Source organism: Scyliorhinus torazame, chromosome 14, assembly GCF_047496885.1.
Source record: "Scyliorhinus torazame isolate Kashiwa2021f chromosome 14, sScyTor2.1, whole genome shotgun sequence".
Lineage (NCBI taxonomy): Eukaryota > Metazoa > Chordata > Chondrichthyes > Carcharhiniformes > Scyliorhinidae > Scyliorhinus > Scyliorhinus torazame.
In genome coordinates, this window is record NC_092720.1 from 44,181,912 (window position 1) to 44,203,609 (window position 21,698).

A 21,698-nucleotide genomic window follows, 5' to 3' on the forward strand; every position below is an offset into this window, starting at 1 on the left:
TAGGGTGGACAGTGAGAGCCTTTTTCCACAGATGGTGATGTCTAGCACGAGGGGACATAGCTTTAAATTGAGGGGAGATAGATACAAGACAGATGTCAGAGGTAGGTTCTTTACTCAGGGAGTAGTAAGGGCGTGGAATGCCCTGCCTGCAACAGTAGTGGACTCGCCAACACTAAGGGAATTCAAATGGTCATTGGATAGACATATGGAAGATAAGGGAATAGTGTAGATGGGCTTTAGAGTGGTTTCACAGGTCGGCGCAACATCGAGGGCCGAAGGGCCTGTACTGCGCTGTAATGTTCTATGTTAATTGATGGCATATCAAGCAGGCCAAGGACAGACAGACATGTGGGCATGGGAGCTGGGTCTGGTGTTAAAATGGCAAGCAACGGGAAGGTCAGGGTCCTGAATGCGCACAGACCAAAGGGGCTCAGCAAAGTGATCACCCAGTCTGCGTTTGGTCTCTCCAATGTAGAGGTGACCACATTGAGAGCAGCGAATGCAATAGACCAAGTTTAAAGAGGTGCAAGTGAAACGCTGCAGACCTAATTGATGTACATCCAAGGCGGCCCGTTTACTGCTGCACTGTAGGAGTGAGCAAGTTTGTTCACCAGCCACCTGGGAAGCTGTGGCGAAGTTCCAACGTTTTGATTGTTAGTAAAAGTCTGATTATTTCGAGCCTCTGAGAACCAGAACGCGTGCTGACTTTAACATGAGCTCGTCCATTTACTGTCGGCGGTAGTTTCCTTTCCCCTTTAACGTTGTCTGGCTAGCCATCATTGGCTGGTCAGGCAGCCAATCAAATCCCCCTAATTGCCAACTGCCATTGAGCGCGCGCGGCGGTTGAGTGACGATTTGAATTGGCGGCGGCTGGAGTCTGGCTTCAGCCCAGGTGAATAAGCGGCAAGCTCCGCGATAATGGTAGCCGGTGAGGTGGAGATTGATACTCAGCCAACGACTCTCGTTTTTGAGGGTCAACGAATGAGAGTTTCCCTCTTTTGCCCCCTGCTCTCCCGAATGCCTGTTACTAGAGATACTCCGCTGCCCCAACCCCAGCCACTGGCCCTGGACGACATGTCACGCTGTTGAGAACGGTCAACGTCTCTGCTAATGGCGGATCGTGCGCGCACCTCTCGGGGCGGGGGTGTGTATGTGTGTATATATATCTGTGTGACGTGAAGCATGCTGGATGATGAATGCCTTGCTGCGTCTGACGTAATAAAGATGTCGGACGTGGACTACAATCCCCAGAGTGCCCTGCGGCCTCAGCCCACCTGTACTTCCACTGGGATTGGTGGTCACTGCATTTAAACTGAAGTTGCAGGCGGCTGGCGAGCCCCCCAGCATTGACCCAGAGTCTTCAGGGCGCCTCTGCCGCTGCAGCCCAGAAAAAAAATATCGGATAATTGAAGAAAAAGTGTTTTTTGAACATTTTCTTTAAAAAAAAATTTAGAGTATCCAATAATTTTCCCCCCCATTTAAGCAGCAATTTAGTGTGGCCTACCCTGCACATCTTTGGGTTGTGGGGGTGAAACCTGGGAGAATGTGCAAACTTCACACGGACAGTGACCCAGGGCCGGGATCGAACCCAGGCCCTCAGCATCGTAGGCAGCAGTGTTAATCATGTGCCGCCGCCTTTGAACATTTTCAATTGGTAATTGTAAAGATACTGGACATGGGAGGGGGAAATCCTGTCAACTAAACTACTCGGTTGATTTAGCCGGGGAACACAGTCTTTTGGTTTCCAATTGGTCTGGGTGGATAGTGTGCTTGGTGGATGGACTAATGGTGTGTGAGTGTGGGATGGTTGAAGTAGGGTGAGCGACTGTCCCATTTTTTAAGGGTTTGCCCCTTAAGGGATTTCTTTTGTCCCATGTTACGAGGGAAGCTTGTGGGAGAATGTTGGAAAATCTCAGCAGACCAGGCAGCATCTAAAGGAAGAAAAACAGTTAACAATTGGAATTGTTTTACAAAAAAATGACTCGCTTATAAAGGGCACCCCAATCTTCAGACAACTGTACAGCCCCCCACCCCAACTCACTGTTAGAGACCCTCCATATCACTGGTACCAGCACCACACCCCCAAATGATCGACGTCCTGCTATGAGGTCGCCGAAGGCCCCTCTTCCCCCCCCCCATACCTTCCCTTTCATTGCTATAACTTCTCTTAAACACCACCCCTTGGAAGTACCCTTGGCATTTGGCAGTGCCCCTTGGTACCCACGCAGTGCAAACCTGACACCCTCCCTGGCAATGCCCCCGGCTGCCTGGCAGTGCCCCATGGAACTCCAGACAGCCCCAAACTGACACCCAGGCAATTCTGAAACGAAGCCAGGACACTGCCCTGCCTTTGTCCCCAACCAGCCGGGAGCGTGCCACCGGGCCCCCCTTGTGGTTGCTGTTCATGGAGACCAGTAGTGATTCCCGCCGCCTTAGCTGCGCCCGTGGAAGTGGAGAATCCTGGGAGCTGGGAGACTCTGGTTTAAAGGCTCATTTAAATATGCTCACCTGGTTCACAGCCAGCAAGAATGTGAACCAGATCACGCCAGGTGCTGGTTTAGGGGCTCTTTGAATAGTGGGTGGTGAGCCGGGCAAAAAAATCGCCCCCAACATTTCGAGTCCGACTCTTCATCAGAATTAAAGAGACAAAATGTGTTGGATATTATATTGTATCTCAGAGATATTTCAACAAGATGTAGCAAACTTAAGAACAAGGGACAAGTAGCACAGTGGGGGTGGGTGGGGGTGGGGTGGGGAGTGAGGGTTCTTGCAGTGAGACAATAAATGTATAGGACATTAAAAAAATAGTTTAAGGTGGAGGAGAAAGGACGGCACAGTGGTGCAAGTTAAGTAATGGGTTAAGAGATTCCAATTAGTTATCTCATTTATGTTAAGTATCCAATAATTGACACTGGTATGTAAAGCGGCTTCAGGTGGCCTTTGTGTCAGGTGATGTGATGTTAGAGTTTTGTGCAGTGTCTGTTGAAGTAAATTAAAGGTGTTTCTGGAAAAGAAGCAGAACTTTTGACTCTATACAACAGCAGCCAAACATCTAACAAATGGTAGCAGAGGACGGTTGCTGTGCAAATGTGAAAGATCCAACTTTTCCAGACCAAACCAAGGAGTGACTGAGAAAAAAAAACCCAAAGTTATATGGCTGAACCTAGGATAAAGATGGCTGGATATGACTACCCCCCCTTATTTTCTGAAAGGGAATCGTACGACCAATGGAGAAGTGCAGTAGTTATGTGGACTAAGGTAACTGCCTTGGGAAAGAGAAAATAAGGTATGGCATTGGCTCTTTCTCTACCTTTTGAGAGTAAAATCCAGGGCAAAGTGTTTTCTGAGCTGGAATTGGAAGAGTTGGACTCAGAAGAAGGTCTGCAGACTCTATTACTCTATGGATAAGATTTATAAGAAGGATGACTTGTTAAGTGCGTATGAAGCATGGTTGGATTTTGATAGGTTCTGGAAAATAGAGGATTTCTCCATTGAAGACTATATAATGGAATTTGGCAGACTATATAAAAGGCTGCAGAAACACAACCTGGAATTTCCACAGTCTGTTGGCCTTTAAATTACTTGACTGTACTAGAGTGAGCAACATGGATAGGCTCCTGGTTTTGACAGGAGTTCAGTTTGCGGGTAAGGATACCTTATTCGATCAGATGACAGAAGCTTTAACAAAGTTTCTGGGGAAACATTCGATTCCGATGGCTCTGATGACCCAAATAGGTCAGCCGGCAACAAAGCAGAATATGGAAGATACACTACTAACAGGATGGCGAAATCGTACGGCAACAAACAGGTTCCAAGACTATAGAAGGGGATTGGGACCCAGAAATTATGAAGACAGAAACCCAGTTAGAACCTACAATAGGAAGGTGAATCCCAGAAATGCACGGGGCATGATAAATCGATGTTTTTGATGTGACTCAGTACCATTATGCTTTCAACTGTCCAACTCGTTATGATAGAGTGTTTTAAGCGACACATGACATGGAAGAGTCAGAAGAGGAAAAAGATAGTGACCAGAAACATGGCATTGTCCTATTAACAAGCAGTTTTACGCCGGTAATGAGGGTGTTGGTTGCAGAATCCTTCAATTGTGCTGTATTCGACAGTGGCTGCACATCTACTGTGTGTGGAATTGACTGGTTAAAATGTTACCAGGACTCCTTGAATGCTGAAAATCGTAACAAGGTTAAGGAATTTGAAAGTGCCACAAGTTTCAGGTTTGGGGATGATAATACTCTGAAAAGAGTGGTGATCTCTTGCAATATTGCCACAGTGAATCATTTCGTTAGGACGGATGTTGTATCAAGTGAGATACCTTTGCATCTGAGCAGACTGTTGATGAAGAAAGCACACATGAAACTGAATATGGAACAGGATAAGGCAACAGTTTTTGGAAAGACGAAGGACTTACAATTTACACAGTCGGGACATTATTGTATTGTATTACTGACAAATAATGTTTCAAGTAGAGTTGTTAAGGATATGTTAATGACAGTTGAAAATGGGACTTTTGCTGATAAAAAGCTTGTTGTATTAAAACTGCATAGGCAACTTGCGCATCCGTCTCCTCGGAGGCTGAACAATTTATTAAAGGATGCAGGGGTAAGGGATGAAGACTACTAAGCTAATAGAACAGGTTAGTGAACGGGACTTCCGGTGACGGCGGGCGGGAGGCAGCTGCACAATGGAGAGCTCCCGTTCGGGAACGGCATTTTCGGGCATTTAAGCCCGGTCCCAGGGTCCACGGAGGTGGCAAAAGAAGGGAGAAGGCACAGTGAAGGCACAGTAAAGGAAAATGTCGAGGGTGAGCAAAAAAACGGCCGTAAAAAAAACAGCTGAAGGTCCGTCGGGAGTGGAAAGGTCACCGCGGGGTCACCAAGGAAAATGGAGGCTGGAGCACCGGGGAGGCCGCATTGCTTACGGCTGAAGAAATAACAGGTGATGGCTGCGGAATTCGAAAGGCAGTTTACAAAATACATGGAGACAATGAGGAAGGAGATGAGGGAGGTTTTGAGTGTGCTAGTGGAGCAGGTGATTTCCTCGGTGACACAGTGGTGGAGATGCAGGAGCAAGGGGAGGCGTTGAAGGAAGTGGAGGAGACATTATTGCAGCACGGTGATCAACGTACCTCGATGGGAAAGGAGATGCAGAAGGTGATGGAGATTAACAAGGATCTGCGAGGAAAAATGGAAGACCTGGAAAACAGTTCCAGGTGACAGAATTTGAGGATTGTGGGGCTGCCTGAAGGAGTTGAAGGACCAAGGCCAACTGAGTATTTTGCCGCGATGCTGGCGAAACTATTGGGGGAGGGGGACGACCCCTCCCGATAGGAACTGGATCGGGCTCATCGGTCGTGGAGGCCTGTACCAAAGGCGAGTGAGCCGCCAAGGGTAGTGACTCTGTTCTTCCGTAGGTACAGTGTGAAGGAGAAGGTTCTGTGCTGGGCCCTGCAGAAGCGGGTGGTGCAGTGGGCTGGAGCTGGTATACATGTATACCAGGACTTTACGGTGGAGCTGGCGAGGAGGCGGGCTGCCTTCAACCGGGTGAAGAGGGCACTGTACATTAGCAAGGTGCAGTGCGGCATTGTATATCCAGCGAAGCTGAGGGTGACTTACAAGCTCAAGGACTTTTGTTTTGGAACGGCGGAAGCAGCGGAGGAGTTTGCGAAGACAGAAGGACTGTGGCAGAATTGAGAAATGGCCATGTGCCGATGTAACCTCATGACTGTATTTTCTTCTTTTTTGTTTCACTGCGTGCGGGTGTATGGGCTAAAGGAGCCAATGTTGTATATATTTGGACATGGGAAGTGATGGGACTTTCAGTCGAAATGAGGGCTCTTTGGAGTGTAGGTGCATATGCGGGGTTTGTGTGCTACAGGGGAATTTCTGGGCTTTCCTAGGGCCAGGCAAGGGGGAAAGGGACCAGGGCGGGGGCCTCCACGCTGGCCGGTTTAAGCCGGCCAGTGAACGGGGGTGGGTGGGGGAGTGGCTGCCACCAACGGAGCCTGGAAGAACAGGGTCCGAGTGGTCTAGCCGGGATGGAAAGTTGGGGGGAAGGAACCTAGGTTGGGGGGGAGGAGTTTTACACGAGGCAATGGACGGGAGGAGTTGGAGGGGGTGTGTGTTTACAACTCTTGGGTATTATGTACGGTACTCTTTCAGAGGTTGGATGGCGTTGAGTGTAGGTGGGGGGTGGAATCTATAGGTTAAGGGTGACCATGGGCGGTCCCGGACTCCTTTTTTTTTCTCCTTTGTTTTTTGTTTCCACCGTGGGAGGATTTGTTTTACTGGGTGCATATATTGACGGGTGGGCCGTTGTTTGGGGTGGTGGGAGGATGGGATCGTTGTTATTGTTAAGGTGATTGATTTTGTATTTGTTACCGTTTACTGTTTGTGGATGGGGTGTGGGTGGGGTGTAAGCTTTGAAGGAAAATGTGAAAATGGAGAATAAAAACATTTTAAAAAAAGAACAGGTTAGTGATCGCTGTGAAGTTTGTAGGAAGTACAGAAGGACACCAGCACGGCCGATAGTAACCTTACCTTTGGCCAGGGATTTTAACAACATTGTGGCCATGGACCTTAAGATCTGGGATAAAGCCAATAATACATTTATTTTGCATTTTGTAAATTTAGCAACCAGATTTAGTCAATCAACGATTGTACGAAGTAAAGAAAAGAGAGTAATTCTGGATCAAATCGTGGAAAAATGGATAGGGACAGGAATGGGCCCACTGGCAAAATTCCTTACGGACAATGGGGGAGAATTTGCTAATGATGAGTTTAGGGATATGTGTGAAAATGTGAATATCACAGTTCTGAACACGGCTGCAGAAAGCCCATTTAGTAATGGTGTGTGTGAAATAAACCATGCGGTAATAGATGACATGCTCTGGAAAATTTTGGCAGATAGACCAATTTGCAAGCTAAATTCAGCTTTAGCATGGGTGGTACATGCAAAGAATTCATTGCAGATGGTTGGGGGCTATAGTCCCTATCAATTAGTTTTTGGTAGAAATCCTAAAATTCCATCCATTTTGGATGAACAGCCTCCAGCTTGGGAAGGGACTACAGTTAACTGATATAGACAGGGTTTCTGTAGAGGAACACAACACTTCTGATGATTTAGAACAGGCCATTTTTCCGAAAGGACAACTGCCAAAAGTTGGTACAAAAGTGACATACTTGCCTGAAGGGTCTAGTCAATGGTAGGATGCAACTGTTATTAGTAGAGCAGGGAAGGCCACTGGAAAGTATAAACATTGGTTGAATGTACAGCATTCAGGGGAGGGAGTCAAGACAATGGATTGGGAACATGAAGTTCAAAAATGGGGGGCACAGAAACGCAGTGCCAGTTCAGATAGTACATCGGATAGTGAACAGGTCTGCAGGAAAAGGTCGAGAACTATTGAAAGGACATCCCACAGTAGAAGGGAAAGATCAAGCAGTAGCAGTACAGAACGAGATACCAGGCGGGAGAGGGGACGTAGTTTATCAAGATCTCGAAACATGAGTAAGACTACAAATACTAATAGGAATAGAAGCCCACATGCACGTGAGATTTTGGTGGCTTCCAATAAGTTGGATGAAAAAGTTACCAAAGATGCCAAATAGCAAGAGCTGCATAGTTGGAGTGAATTTGGGGTATACACGGAAATACCAGATAGGGGACAAAGAGCTCTATCCCACAGGTGGATTTGCATGGAAAAGGTTCTTCCGGATGGAACTTATAAGGCAAAGGCCAGGCTTGTGGCGAGGGGATTTGAAGAAAACTTAGGTCAGGATTTAAGGGTAGATTCACCTACGGCAGGAAAGGTTATTTTAAAGATCTTCTTGGCTCTTTAGCCACAAAGGCATGGGAATGCAAATCTATAGCTATAAAAGCTGCCTTCTTGCAGGGGCATCAGCTCCAGAGAGATATTTTTCTCTGTCCTCTTAAAGAGGCAGCTAGCACAGAAGGGGTACTCTAGAAGTTGAACAAATGTGTATATGGATTAAATGATGTGTCTAGAGTCTGGTATTTTTCGGTAAGGTCAGTTTTGTTAAAGTTAGGCTGTTGGCAGTTGAAAGCAGATCCGGCAATGTTTTACTGGCACGATAAAGGAAATATTTCTGGCATCTTTATGATGCATTGCGATGATTTTTTGTGGGGTGGGACCTGCCGAGGGGGAGTCAGTTCAGCTATCGACAGGTTAGGGACTTTGCGCGAAAGTTCTGTAGGTGGGTTTCATAGATTGCCTGGATACACCCTGCTGGAGCGACTGCTGCTTCCGGATATGGAAGTGGAGGGAAGAATTGGGGATATATATAAGTGGCTGGGGAGCAGGGAGGCGAACGGTGGTGACGATCAAGGGGAAATGGGAAGCGGAGTTGGGAGGGGAAATCAATTGGGGAGTATGGAGTGAGGCACTGTGTAGGGTAAACGGGACCTCCTCTTGTGCAAGAATGAGCCTAATACAGTTTAAAGTGGTGCACAGGGTGCATATGACTCGGGCGAGAATGAATGGGTTCTTTCAGGGCGTAGCAGATGAGTGTGAAAGGTGTGGGCGGGGGCCAGCGAATCATGGGCACATGTTTTGGGGTTGTGAAAAATTGGGAAGATTCTGGCGGGAGTGTTCACGGTCTTAGCCAGGATAGTGGAGGAGGGAGTGCAGCCAGACCCTTTGGTGGTGATATTTGGGGTTTCAGAGAAGCAGGAACTCATGGAGAGGAGGAAGGCCGATGTAGTGACCTTCGCCCCTCTGATTGCACAGCGGCGGATTTTACTGGAGTGGCGGTCGGCATCACCACCGGGGGTAGCGGCTCGGTTAAGTGACGTGTACGACTTCCTGCGGTTGGAGAAGATAAAGTATGAGTTAAGGGAGCGTTTGAGAAAAGTTGGGGGATGTTTGTGACCGTGTTTGAGGAGCTGTTCGTCGCTGTGGGGTTGGGGGTTGGGGCTGAAATAGGGAAAAAATCTGTACAGACTATATAGTTGACTGCTGAGAAGTATGTTTCCCAGGGTGTTTATTCACTGTAACCTGTTTAGAAGCATGTTTGTAATAAAATATGTTTTTTGTTTAAAGTTTGCCGAATAGGGTGAGGGCTGATTTGCAGAGGTGGGAGCCTTCCATTGTCTCTGGCGGGTCGGGTACAGGAGATTAACATGACTATGTTGTCAAAATTTGTTTTCTTGTTTTAGTGCCTTCCGGTCTTCCTGCCCAAAGCATTTTTCAAGGGGTTGGAGCAGTTTATAATGGGGTTTATGTGGGCGGGCCGACCGTCTGGGCTTCGGAGAGGCGTCTTACAGAGGGAGGGACAGTTGGGAGGGAGTTGGCGCTCCCGAATCTGTTGCTTTACTACTTGGTGGCCTTTGTGGAGAAGGTATTGGGTTGGTTCAGGGACTAGGATGTTATCTGGGTAAGGATGGAGTTGGGGTCATGTCAGGAGTTCTCCCAGTGAGCCAGATAAGACACAGCCAGAGTGAGGCACAGCGAAGAGTGAGTTTGGGAATCTGAAGCTAGGTGGGAATTGAATCGGTAAGACTGTTCCTTTTCAAATTTCAGGAATTTAAAATTAATCTAGAATTGTGCAGTGAAGGTTAACAAGGGGCTGCCCCACCCACTCACATAACTGGTTGGCAGTTAAGTGTCAGTCACCTTCAGCTACTTTGATCTAAAAGCAGGCGGGGGGAGTCAACTCAGGCCAATTTAAAAAGAGCAACTTTAACTCCCTCCCAGTGAGTTCTCCCAGTGAGCCAGAGAGGATACAGCCAGAGTGAGGCACAGCGAAGAGTGAGTTTGGGAATTTGAAGCTAGGTGGGAATTGAATCGGTAAGACTGTTCCTTTTTGAATTTCAGGAATTTAAATTAATCTAGAATTGTGCAGTAAAGGTTAACAAGGGGCTGCCCCACTCACTCACATAACAGGTTGGCAGTTAAGTGTCAGTCACCTTAAGCTACTTTGATCTAAAAGCAGGTGGGGCGGGGGGGAGTCAACTCAGGCCAATTTAAAAAGAGCAACTTTAACTCACTCCCAGTGAGTTCTCCCAGTGAGCCAGAGAAGACACAGCCAGAGTGAGGCACAGCGAAGAGTGAGTTTGGGAACTTGAAGCTAGGTGGTGAGGAGGTGGTTTTTATCCCTGGTAAGTGACTGGTAAATAGTTTTTCTTTTTATTTGTCTATTTATTTATTTTTTCTTTCGTTTTTTGGAATTGTAATTGTATAAGTTAACCTAAGGTTTACGACATGGCAGGAGATCCCAGACGCGTGTCATGCTCCTTATGTGCGATGTGGGAGCTCAGGGACACATCCACTGACCCTGGCTCCTTCACGTGCAAGAAGTGTGTCCAGCTGCAGCTCCTGTTAGACTGCTTGACGGCTCTGGAGCTGTGGATGGACTCACTTTGGAGCATCCACGATGCTGAGGACGTCGTGCGTTTAGCGAGTTGGTCACACCGCAGGTGAAAATTACTGAGGGAGATAGAAAATGGGTGACCAAAAGACAGAGCAAGAGTAGGAAGGCAGTGCAGGTGTCCCCTGCGGTCATCTCCCTGCAAAACAGATATACCGCTTTGGACACTGTTGAGGGAGATGGCTCACCAAGGGAAGGCAGCAGCAGCCTGGTTCATGGCACCGTGGCTGGCTCTGCTGCGCAGGAGGGCAGGAAGAAGAATGGCAGGGCTATAGTGATAGGGGACTCAATCGTAAGGGGAATAGACAAGCGGTTCTGCAGACGCAATCGAGACTCCAGGATGGTATGTTGCCTCCCTGGTGCAAGAGTCAAGGATGTCTTGGAGCGGCTGCAGGACATTCTGGGGGGGGGAGGGTGAACAACAGCCAGCTGTCGTGGTGCACATAGGCACCAACGATATAGGTAAAAATGGGATGAGGTCCTCCAAGCTGAATTCAGGGAGTTAGGAGTTAAACTAAAAAGTAGGACCTCAAAGGTAGCAATCTCAGGATTGCTACCAGTGCCATGAGTTAGTCAGAGTAGGAATGTCAGGATAGATAGGATGAATGCGTGGCTCAAGAGATGGTGCAAAAGGGAGGGATTCAAATTCCTGGGGCATTGGAACCGGTTCTGGGGGAGGTGGGACCAGTACAAACCGGACGGTCTGCACCTGGGCAGGACTGGAACCAATGTCCCACATCGCACCAATGTTTGCTAGTGCTGTTGGGGAGTGTTTAAACTAATGTGGCAGGGCGATGGGAACCGATGCAGGAAGTCAGAGGGAAGTAAAATGGGGCCAGAAACAAAAAGCAGTAAGGGGGAAAGTGCAAGGCAGAGAAGCCATAGTCAAAAATCAAAAAGCGCAACAGTACAGGGTAATTTGACTGAGGAGAGTGTGAAAAGGGAGGTGGCCAATGCAGGGTTGAGGGTGTTGTACCTAAATGCGTGCAGTACAAGGTAAATGAGTGTATTGTGCACATTGAAATTGGCCGGTACTATGTTGTGGGCATCACAGAGATGTGGTTGCAAGGGGATCAGGGCTGGGATCTAAATATCCAAGGATATATGTCCTATCGAAAGGACAGGTAGATGGGCAAAGGGGGCGGGGTTGCATTGTTAGTAAGGAATGAAGTTAAATCGATAGCAAGGAGCGATAAAGGATCAGAAGGCATAGAATCTCTGTGGGTAGAGTTGAGGAATCGCAAAGGTAAAAAGACCCTGATGGGAGTTATGTACAGGCCCCCTAGCAGTAGTCAGGATGTGGGGCAGAAAATAAATCAAGAGATAGAAAAGGCATGTAAAAAAGGCAATATTACAATAATCATGGGGGACTTCAATATACAGGTGGACTGGGAAAATCAGGTTGGTAGTGGATCCCAAGAAAGGGAATTTGTGGAATGTCTAAGAGATGTTTTTTGGGAGCAGCTTGTGACAGAGCCTACTAGGGAACAGGCAATTCTGGCTTTGGTGATGTGTAATGAGGCAGACTTGATTAGGGAACTTAAGGTAAAGAAACCATTGGGGAGCAGTGACCACAATATGATAGAATTTACCCTGCAGTTTGAGAGGGAGAAGCTGCAATCAGATGTAACGGTGTTACAATTAAATAAGGGTAACTACAAAGACGTGATGGAGGAGCTGGCCAAAGTTGATTGGAAAAGGAGCCTAGCAGGGAAGACAGTGGAACAGCAATGGCAGGAGTTTTTGGGGGTTATTAGGAAGGCAGAACAGAAATTCGTCCCCAGGAGGAGGAAACATGCTAAGGGGAGGACAAGGCATCCATGGCTGACGAGGGATGTCAAGGACAGCAGAAAGGCTAAAGAAAAAGCATATAAAGTGGCGAGGATTAGTGGGAAACCAGAGGATTGGGAAGCCTTTAAAAACGAGCAGAGGACAACTAAAAAAGCAATAAGGGGGGAGAAGATGAAGTATGAGTGCAAGCTAGCTAGTAATATAAAGGAAGATAGGAAGAGATTTTTTCAATATATAAAAGGTAAGAGAGAGGCAAAAATTTACATTGGACCACTAGAAAATGTGGCTGGAGAAGTAATAATAGGAAACAAAGAAATGGCAGACAAACTAAATAGTTACTTTGCATCAGTCTTCACGGTGGAAGACCAGTGGGATGCCAGAGCTCCAGGAGAACCAGGAGGCAGAGGTGAGTGCAGTTACCATTACTAAGGAGAAGGTTCTGGGGAAATGAAAGGTCTGAAGGTGGATAAGTCACCTGGACCAGATGGACTACACCCCAGTGTCCTAAAAGAGATAGCTGAGGAAATTGTGGAGGCATTAGTGATGATCTTTCAGGAATCACTAGAGACAGGAAGGGTCCCAGAGGACTGGAAGGTGGCTAATGTAACACCACTGTTTAAGAAGGGAGGGAGGCAGAAGACGGAAAATTATAGTCCGGTTAGCCTGACTTCAGTTATTGGTAAGATTTTTAAAAAAAATTTTATTCTCCATTTTCACATTTTCCTTCAAAATTTACACCCCACCAACAGGCAACAAATACAGAGTCAATACCCTTAACATCAACAACGATCCCATCCTCCCACCACCCCACCCAACTGTCAATATATGCCTCAAACAAAACAAACCCTCCCACGGTGGGAGAAAAAAAACCATAAGCGAAAAAGAAAAAGGAGTCCGGATTAACCGATAGAGTCTCCCCCCTCCACGACAACACTCAATACCATCCAACCTCCAAAAGAGTACCGTAAATGACACCCAAGAGTTGTAAACCCCCCAACTCCTCCCCCTCCACTTCCTCTTGTAAAAAAACTCCTCCCCCCCAACCTCTGTTCCCCCCAACGTCCACCCCTGCGAGACCACTCGGACCCTGTTCTGCCAGGGTCCGATGGCCGCAGCCCCTCCCCCCACCTCACTCCCGTTCACTGGCCAGCTTAAACTGTTGATTCCCAAATTTCTTTCTCTGTCAGTCTGGCCTCAATAAAAGTTGAGATGGATTCGCACGTAAAAAGAAGTTATTTATTTAGCTTGCAAGCTTATTTCATTTCATAGAAATATAAGAGACATCCAGTTTCCTATATCCCAGAAAGCGAATGAACAAAGAAACAAAGGGATCTCTGCAAATCAATTCAAATGGTATCAAGTTTCACATACTAGACGCCCATAGGTCAGCCTATATCCCTCCTGACCTGTTTGATCTATTCTGATTGGCTCACTTCCAATCCCTTTCTCTGGCCCCTATCAATGCAGCATCACTCTCATAGACACACCTCTTCCTGCTTTTTCCATGCGGTCTCAAATCCCTTTCTCCCTAACTGCCAGAATCAAAGTGGCTTATTTCTACATTACATTAACTAGTATCTCTAAAGTAACTATTTTATATCACATTCGTCAAAACCGGCCAGCGTGGAGGCCCCCGCCCGGGTCCCTTTCCCCTTGCCCGGCCCCAGGAAAAACCCAGAAGTCCCCTTTTAGCACAAAAACCCCACATATCCATCTATACTCCAAAGAGCCCTTATTCCGACTGAAAGTCCCATTTCTTCCCTTGTCCAAATATACACAACGTTGGCTCCTATAGCCCATACACCAGCACGCAGTGAAACAAAAAAAAAAATACAGTCATGAGGCTACATTGGTACATGACCATTTCTCAATTCTGCCACAGTCCTTCTTCCTTCGCAAACTCCTCCGCTGCTTCTGCCATCCCGAAATAAAAGTCCTTGAACTTGTAGGTCACCCTCCGCTTCGCTGGATATACAATGCTACACTGCACCCTGCTAACGTACAGTGCCCTCTTCACCTGGTTGAAGGCAGCCTGCCTCCTCGCCAGCTCCACCGTAATGTCCTGGTATACGCGTGTACCAGCTCCAGCCCACTGCACCACCCGTTTCTGCTTATCCCAGCACAGGACCTTCTCCTTTACACTGTACCTACAGAAGCACAGAGTCACTACTCTTGGCGGCTCACACGCCTTTGGTACAGGCCTCCACGACCGATGTGCCCGATCCAGCTCATATCGGGAGGGATCCTCCCCCTCCCCCAATAGTTTCGCCAACATCGCGGCAAAATACTCAGTCGGCCTCGGTCCTTCAACTCCTTCAGGCAGCCCCACAATCCTCAAATTCTGTCGCCTGGATCTGTTTTCCAGGTCCTCCATTTTGCCTCGCAGATCATAGAATCATAGAATTTACAGTGCAGAAGGAGGCCATTCGGCCCATCGAGTCTGCACCGGCTCTTGGAAGGAGCACCCTACCCAAGGTCAACGCCGCCACCCTATCCCCATAACCCAGTAACCCCACCCAACACTAAGGGCAATTTTGGATACTAAGGGCAATTTATCATGGCCAATCCACCTAACCTGCACATCTTTGGACTGTGGGAGGAAACCGGAGCACCCAGAGGAAACCCACGCACACACGGGGAGGATGTGCAGACTCCGCACAGACAGTGACCCAAGCTGGAATCGAACCTGGGACCCTGGAGCTGTGAAGCAATTGTGCTATCCACAAGGCTACCGTGCTGCCCCTTGTTGATCTCCATCACCTTCCGCAACTCCTTCCCCATCGAGGTAAGTTAACCACTGTGCTGCAGTACTGTCTCTTCCACTTCCTTCAGCGCCTCCCCTTGCTATCGCACCTCCGCCACTGCGCTCGCCACTGCTGTCCTCACCGGGGTAATCGCCTCCTCCACCAGCACTTTCAAAATCGCCCCCATCTCCTTCCTCATTGCCTCCATATGTTTCGTAAACTGCCTTTCGAATTCCACGGCCATCACCTTAGTTATTTCTTCAGCCGTAAGCAATGCGGCCTCCCCTAGCGCTCCAGCCTCCATTTTCTTTACTGACCCCGCGGTGACCTTTTCACTCCCCGCAGACTTTTAGCTGCTTTTTTCACGGCCGTTTTTTTGCCGGTCTTCGACATTTCCCTTCTTTGTGCTGTCTCCTGACTTTCACTGCCTTCGCTGGCCCTAAGACCGGTCGTTAACCCCCGAAAATGTCGTTCCCGAACGGGAGCCCTCCAATGCACAGCTGCCTCCCGCCCGCTGTCACCGGAAGTCCCACAGAGAGGGAATCCTTTTGGCAGTGTTTGCTTCACCAATCTGCCCCAAAAGTCTGTGGAAACTCCTGAAAAAGGTCTGAGAGTCCGTTCCAGACGGGAGCTGCCGAATGCGCGACCTACTCCTCCGTGGCCGCCACCAGAAGCCTCATCCCCGCTTCTTCAATGGCCTTGGTGAGATCTTTTCACAGTTGTTCCCTCTGCTGCTAGAATTCACCTTTAATAAAGGCCCTCATTTAAAGCTTGAAGTCTTTAAGCTTGCCCTTCCCCCGCCTGCATGCTGGAAGAGGCTTTTATCTTTACTGCAGCTCCAGCCAAATCTTTTACTGTTTCTGCCTGGTCTGGTAACCAAGAGACATACCATTCCTGGGGGAAAGTACCTCTCCGACATTCACCTACGTCTTTTCATCAAAACTCCACCCCGTATTGATTAAAAAAGAGCTCTTTTCTGTAACCTTGGGCAGGAGCTTGTGTGTGACCACTTACTCCATGGTCCACACCGGAAGTCGGTCATTGGTAAGATTTTAGAGTCTGTTATTAAAGATGAGATCGCGAAGCACTTGGAAGTGCATGGTAAAATAGGACTGAGTCAGCACGGCTTTGTCAAAGGGAGGTTGTGTCTGACAAATCTGTTAAGAGTTCTTTGAGGAAGTAACAAGCAAGTTAGACAAAGGAGAATCAGTGGACGTGATTTATTTAGATTTCCAGAAGGCCTTTGACAAGGTGCCGCATAGGAGACTGTTAAATAAGTTAAGAGCTCATGGTGTTCAGGGTAAGATTCTGGTGTGGATAGAGGATTGGCTGACTGGCAGAAGGCAGAGAGTGGAGGATAAAGGGATCTTTTTCAGAGTGGCAGCTGGTGACTAATGGTGTGCCTCAGGGGTCTGTGCTGGGTCCACAACATTTTACAATATATATTAATGATCTGGAAGAAGGTGCTGAAGGCACTGTTGCTAAGTTTGCAAATTATACAAAGATCTGTCGAGGGACAGGTAGTATTGAGGAAGCAAGGGGGCTGCAGAAGGACTTGGACAAGCTAGGAGAGTGGGCAATGAAGTGGCAAATGAAATACAATGTGGAAACGTGCGAAGTTATTTACTTTAGAAGGAGGAATTCAGGCATAGACTATTTTCTAAATGGGGAAATGCTTCGGAAAGCAAAAGCACAAAGGGACTTAGGGAGTCCTTGTTCACGATTCTCTTAAGGTTAATGTGCAGGTTCAGTCGGCAGTTAAGAAGGCAAATGCAATGTTAGCATTCATGTCAAGAGGGCTACAATACAATACTTCTGAGGCTGAATAAGGCTCTGATCAGTCCCCATTTGGAGTATTGTGAGCAGTTTTGGGCCCCATATCTAAGGAAGGCTATGCTGGCCTTGGAAAGGGTCCAGAGGTGGTTCACAAGAATGATCCCTGGAATGAAGAACTTGTCGTATGAGGAACGTTTGAGGACTCTGGGTCTGTACTCGTTGGAGTTTAGGAGGATGAGAGGGGATCTTATTGAAACTTGCAAGATACTGCGAGGCCTGGATAGAGTGGACGTGGAGAGAATGTTTCCACATGTAGGAAAAACAAGAACCAGAGGACATCATCTCAGACTTAAAACAGAGATGAGGAGGAATTTCTTCAGCCAGAGGGTGGTGAATCTTGGAACGCTTTGCCGCAGAAGGCTGTGGAGGCCAATTCACTGAGTGTCTTTAAGATAGAGATAGATAGATTTTTGATTAGTAAGGGAATCAGGGGTTATGGGGAGAAGGCAGGAGAATGGGGATGAGAAAATATCAGCCATGATTGAATGGCGGAGCTGACTCGATGGGCCAAGTGGCCTAATTCTGCTCCTATGTCTTATGGTCTTATGGAGTCATGCCTGGAGGCGTTGGCGACGGTCACTGCCGTTCACTCCAGTGAAGTATTCGTCAAACCCAGTGGTCATCTCCAAGTTAAAGATATGGCGCCAGCTCCGCCAGCACAGGGGTGTCAAGGTGGTCCCCTATCTGTGGGAATCATTTGTTTCAGCTGGGGAAACTTGATGCCACTTTTGGGGGTTGGAAAGGCAAGGGGCTGGAGCGAGTAAAGGATTTATTTTTAGAGGGTCGGTCTGCTGACTGGAAGGAGCTGAGAGGGCGGGCTTTTCTGGGGTGGGTATGTTCAGGTACTTTAAGGTGCGCGATTGGATCCAGTGAGCTTTCTCGACATTCCCAGTGGCGCAGCTGCCCACTTTGCTGGAAAAGATTGTTTCTTGTGTGGGGTTGGAGGAGGAGGTAAAGGCTAGGTAGGAAGAGGAGCTGGGTCCCATTTTGGAGGAGGATGCTTGGATTGTGTCTCTCTAGTGTGATTGCTACGTCATCCTGCGCGAGGTTAAGTTTGATACAACTCAAGGTCGTGTTCAGGGTACATCTCATCAAGGCCAGAATGAGTTATTTTTTTCGAGGGGGTTGAGGATAGGTGTGAGCGGTGCTCAAAGAGGGCCTCAGAATCACTTGCACATGTTCTGGTATTGCCCCAAGTTGGTGGGTTTTTGGAGGCTTTTAAAAAAAAAAAACCATATCAGCAATTTTAAATGTGGATTTGGAGCCCTGCAATATTCAGATTGTTGGACCAGCTGGAATTGAGGATGGGTGTGATGGTGGATGCGTTGGCTTTTGCCTCCTTGCTGGCTCGGCAACGGATTCCGCTATGTTGAAGGCAGGCAGCAGTGCCCAGTGCCGCAGCATAGCTGGGTGACTTGATGGAGGTTTATGCATCTTGAGAAGGTTACGTTCACAATGAGAAGAGTGATTAACGGGTTCAATGGCAGGTGGTGTCCATTTATATTGCATTTCAAGGATCTGGTCACTGTTAGCTGTTAGGGGGGGGCGGGTTTTACTGGGGGGGGGGGGGGGGATTTTGTTTTTGTTTGGTATGGTTTGTTGAGATTCTTGATGCATGCTTTATTGTTTGACTTAGTTATGTATAAAATGTTCAGAACTCAAATACATTTTTTAAAAAAGGGATTGTATTTGCTGGAGTTCAGAAGAATGAGAGGGGATCTCATAGAAACCTATAAAATTCTAACGAGCAATTGGGGATGTGTAATTAGGTGGCATGGTGGCACAGTGGTTAGCATTGCTGCCTCACAGCGCCAGGAACCAGGTTTGATTCTGAACTTGGGTGACTGTGTGGAGTTTGCACATTCTCCCCGGGTCTGCGTGGGTTTCCTCCGGAGGGTTTTCTCGCACAGTTAAAGATGTGCTATGCTAAATTGCCCCTTAATGTCCAACAGTTAGGTGGAATTTTAGGGATAGGGCAGGGCATGGGCCTGGGTAGGGTGCTCTTTCGGAGTGTTGGTACAGACTTGATGGGCTGAATAGCCCTTTCTGCACTGTTGGTATTCTATGATTCTATAAATGCCAGCTTTGTCAGTGACATTCACTTTCCAAGAACAAATAAAAAATGTAAAAAATAATATACCTACATATATATTTACAATTGCAAAATGATTGGCTTCATTCTTATGTACTGTCAGGCTGTATTCTTGTCACCTACAATCATAGAACATTACAACACAGAAGGGGGCCATTTTGCCCATTGTGCCTGTGCTGCATGCAATGACTCTCAGTAACTTTGTGGCTGAAATTACATCACTGTCACGCACTGCACAGTTGGCATTACATGATGTGCAAAGATCCTCTTCAATTGTCTCCTCCAAAATCCAGCAATAATAATAATAATCTTTATTATTGTCACAAGTAGGCTTACATTAACACTACATTACTGTGAAAATCCCCTAGTCGCCACAGCGCCTGTTTGGGTACACAGAGGGAGAATTCAGAATGTCCAATTCACCTAACAAGCACATCTTTCGGGACTTGTGGGAGGAAACCGGAGCAACCGGTGGAAACCCACATAGGCATTGGGAGGGCGTACAGATTCTGCACAGACAGTGACTCACCGCCAGTCGCGTCCTTTTCAACTTCAAAAAAGCCTTTCGTTCGGTCAAACATGAAGGCTTATGAAATGTGGAATATCCTCAAATTTTGCTACCGTACAAAATTTGTCACCTTACCAATGGGATCACCAGTCTCTTTTTCAGTGAAGACTGGGTAGGAACAGGGTTTGTCATCGTATTGACCCTCCTGTCATCTTCCTTGCTGCAATACTGCACCTCACCTCCAGAAAACTATCCACAGACATGGAGATTATTATGACAGGAAACTATGCCACCATCAATGCGAAACGAAAATTGCTGCAACTTCAGTCATTGAGCATTTGAAAATGAAATGAAATGAAAATTGCTTATTATCACAAGTAGACTTCAAATGAAGTTACTGTGAAAAGCCCCTAGTCGCCACATTCCGGCGCCTGATCGGGGAGGCTGGTACGGGAATTAGTGATTTGTTTGCAGCTGATGCTCGTGTGTGCATTAACTCAGAAACCAAGCTCCCAAGTTATTGACAAATCCTTCTCTGAAGCAGATGAGACAATGGTACTGTCGCTAAACACCCAGAAAACTAAGGTCTTCTTTCAATCAGCTCCAACAGCCCAAGATAACACCTATCCCACCGATTAAGATCAATAGTGAGATAATGGAAAATGTAGACAATTCCCCGTATCTTGGGATCTTCCTTTTGACAAAGGAAAACAATATTCATCATCATCCCCTCCGGTATGTCAGCTCAGCTTTTGGCTGACTGAGGAAAAGAGTATTTGAGGTTCTCAAACCTAAAACTAAAGTCATGATTTACTGGACAACAATGATCCCTGCTCTCACTGCTTCAGAGACTTGGACAAACTATGGCATGCACTACAAAGTATTACAAGTGGTGCCTTCACAAAATCCTCCAAATCAGATTGCAGGAGAGGCAGACTAGCATCAATTTCCCCTCAACATTGAGACACTAATCACGCAGAATCAGCTCCACTGGGCAGGGCACGTCACTCATTTGTCATCAGACCCCTGAGGCTTGGAACTGAGTTATGTCAGGAAACTCCCAGGACAGCGGAACTGCTTTAGGGATGCACTCAGAGCATCCCTGAGAGGTTAAACAGGCCCACAGACTCATGGGAGTCCCTGACTTGCGACCGACCAGAATAGAGATGGTTTATTAGGGAAGTCACCAACCACTTTGCTGAGAGACTTCATTGAGAACGCAAAAAAGGCAAAGTCGAGGTGACAGAGACAGCGTACAAAACTTCAAATAACTCATCTACCCAACCCTTCAAGCACCACCTGCCCACATGTGGCAAAGGTTGCAGATTGCTGGAGCCATCTCGGAAGCGAATTGGAGTGGAAGGAAGTTATCCTAAGACAAGGATTCCCAAGCTGGGTTCTGTGGAACTACCGGGATCAACAGAACTCGTCGAGAAGTTCTGTGGTAGGCCCAGCCATTTAAAATTTTTGAAAAAGCTGTCCTTCCAGTTGGACCAATGGAAGGTTTTTTTTTCAATTTGTTGGCTACTGATAGGCACTGTACCAGCAGCCTATGAACTGAGAAGCTGGCTTCTGATCAGTCTAGCTGGAAACACTGGCAAAGTCGGGAAATCTTTAAATTCAAAGGGAAGGCTTTTCACATTCATGGAGTGGATGAGGCTGGAGCCAGAAAGAGACTGTGGGGCTGAGAAAGGGACTGGAGACAGGGAGCGGGGCTGAGGAGGAGTGGGGGGCCTGAGAGAGGAAGTGGGGGTCCAAGAGAGGGAGTGGGAAATCGGGAGAAGGAGCGGGGACCCTGGAGAGGGATCAGAGGCCTGAGAGAGGCTGCGTGGCTGAGAGGCTGAAAGAGGATGTGGGGACTGAAGGAGGGAGCAGGGGCTCGAGTGGGGCTGGGGCTGTGGGGGACCCCAAGAGGGGTCTGTGTGTGTATGTATGAGAGAGGGGCAAGTATTTGTTTATGTGTAGTGAGAGTTGAGAGTTTGTGTGACAGAGAGGTGAGTGTGTGTTTGAGAGAGCGAGAGGTGTATATGGATGAGATGGAAAGTGTAAGAGTGTGTGAGTGAGAGAGAGATGATTGTGTGTGTGAGAGAGGGAGGAGTAAGTGTGTCAGAGAGGGAGAGGTGAATGTATGAGAGGGAGGTGTGAGTGTGTGAGAGGAGGAGTATGTGAGAGGAGGCGTGAGTTTGTGAGAGGCGGGGTGAGTGTGTTACGAGGGAGAGGTGAGTATGTATGAGAGAGGAAGGGGTGAGTGTGAGAGGAGAGAGTGTGTGTGTTCGAGGGGTGAATGTGTGTGAGAACAGGAGGGGTAAGAGGGAGAGGAG

General features: G+C 47.6%; 1 protein-coding gene across 1 annotated transcript in view; it reads left to right on the forward strand.

Annotated features, from left to right (window-relative positions):
• The first annotated feature begins 835 nt into the window (after positions 1-835).
• The window catches only part of LOC140389683 (GPI mannosyltransferase 4-like), a 35,402-nt gene continuing 14,539 nt past the window's right edge, over positions 836-21,698 (forward strand). The window contains exon 1 of the mRNA XM_072474058.1: positions 836-892. The gene's annotated coding sequence lies outside the window, so the exon portion shown is untranslated. The remainder of the gene's footprint in view (positions 893-21,698) is intronic.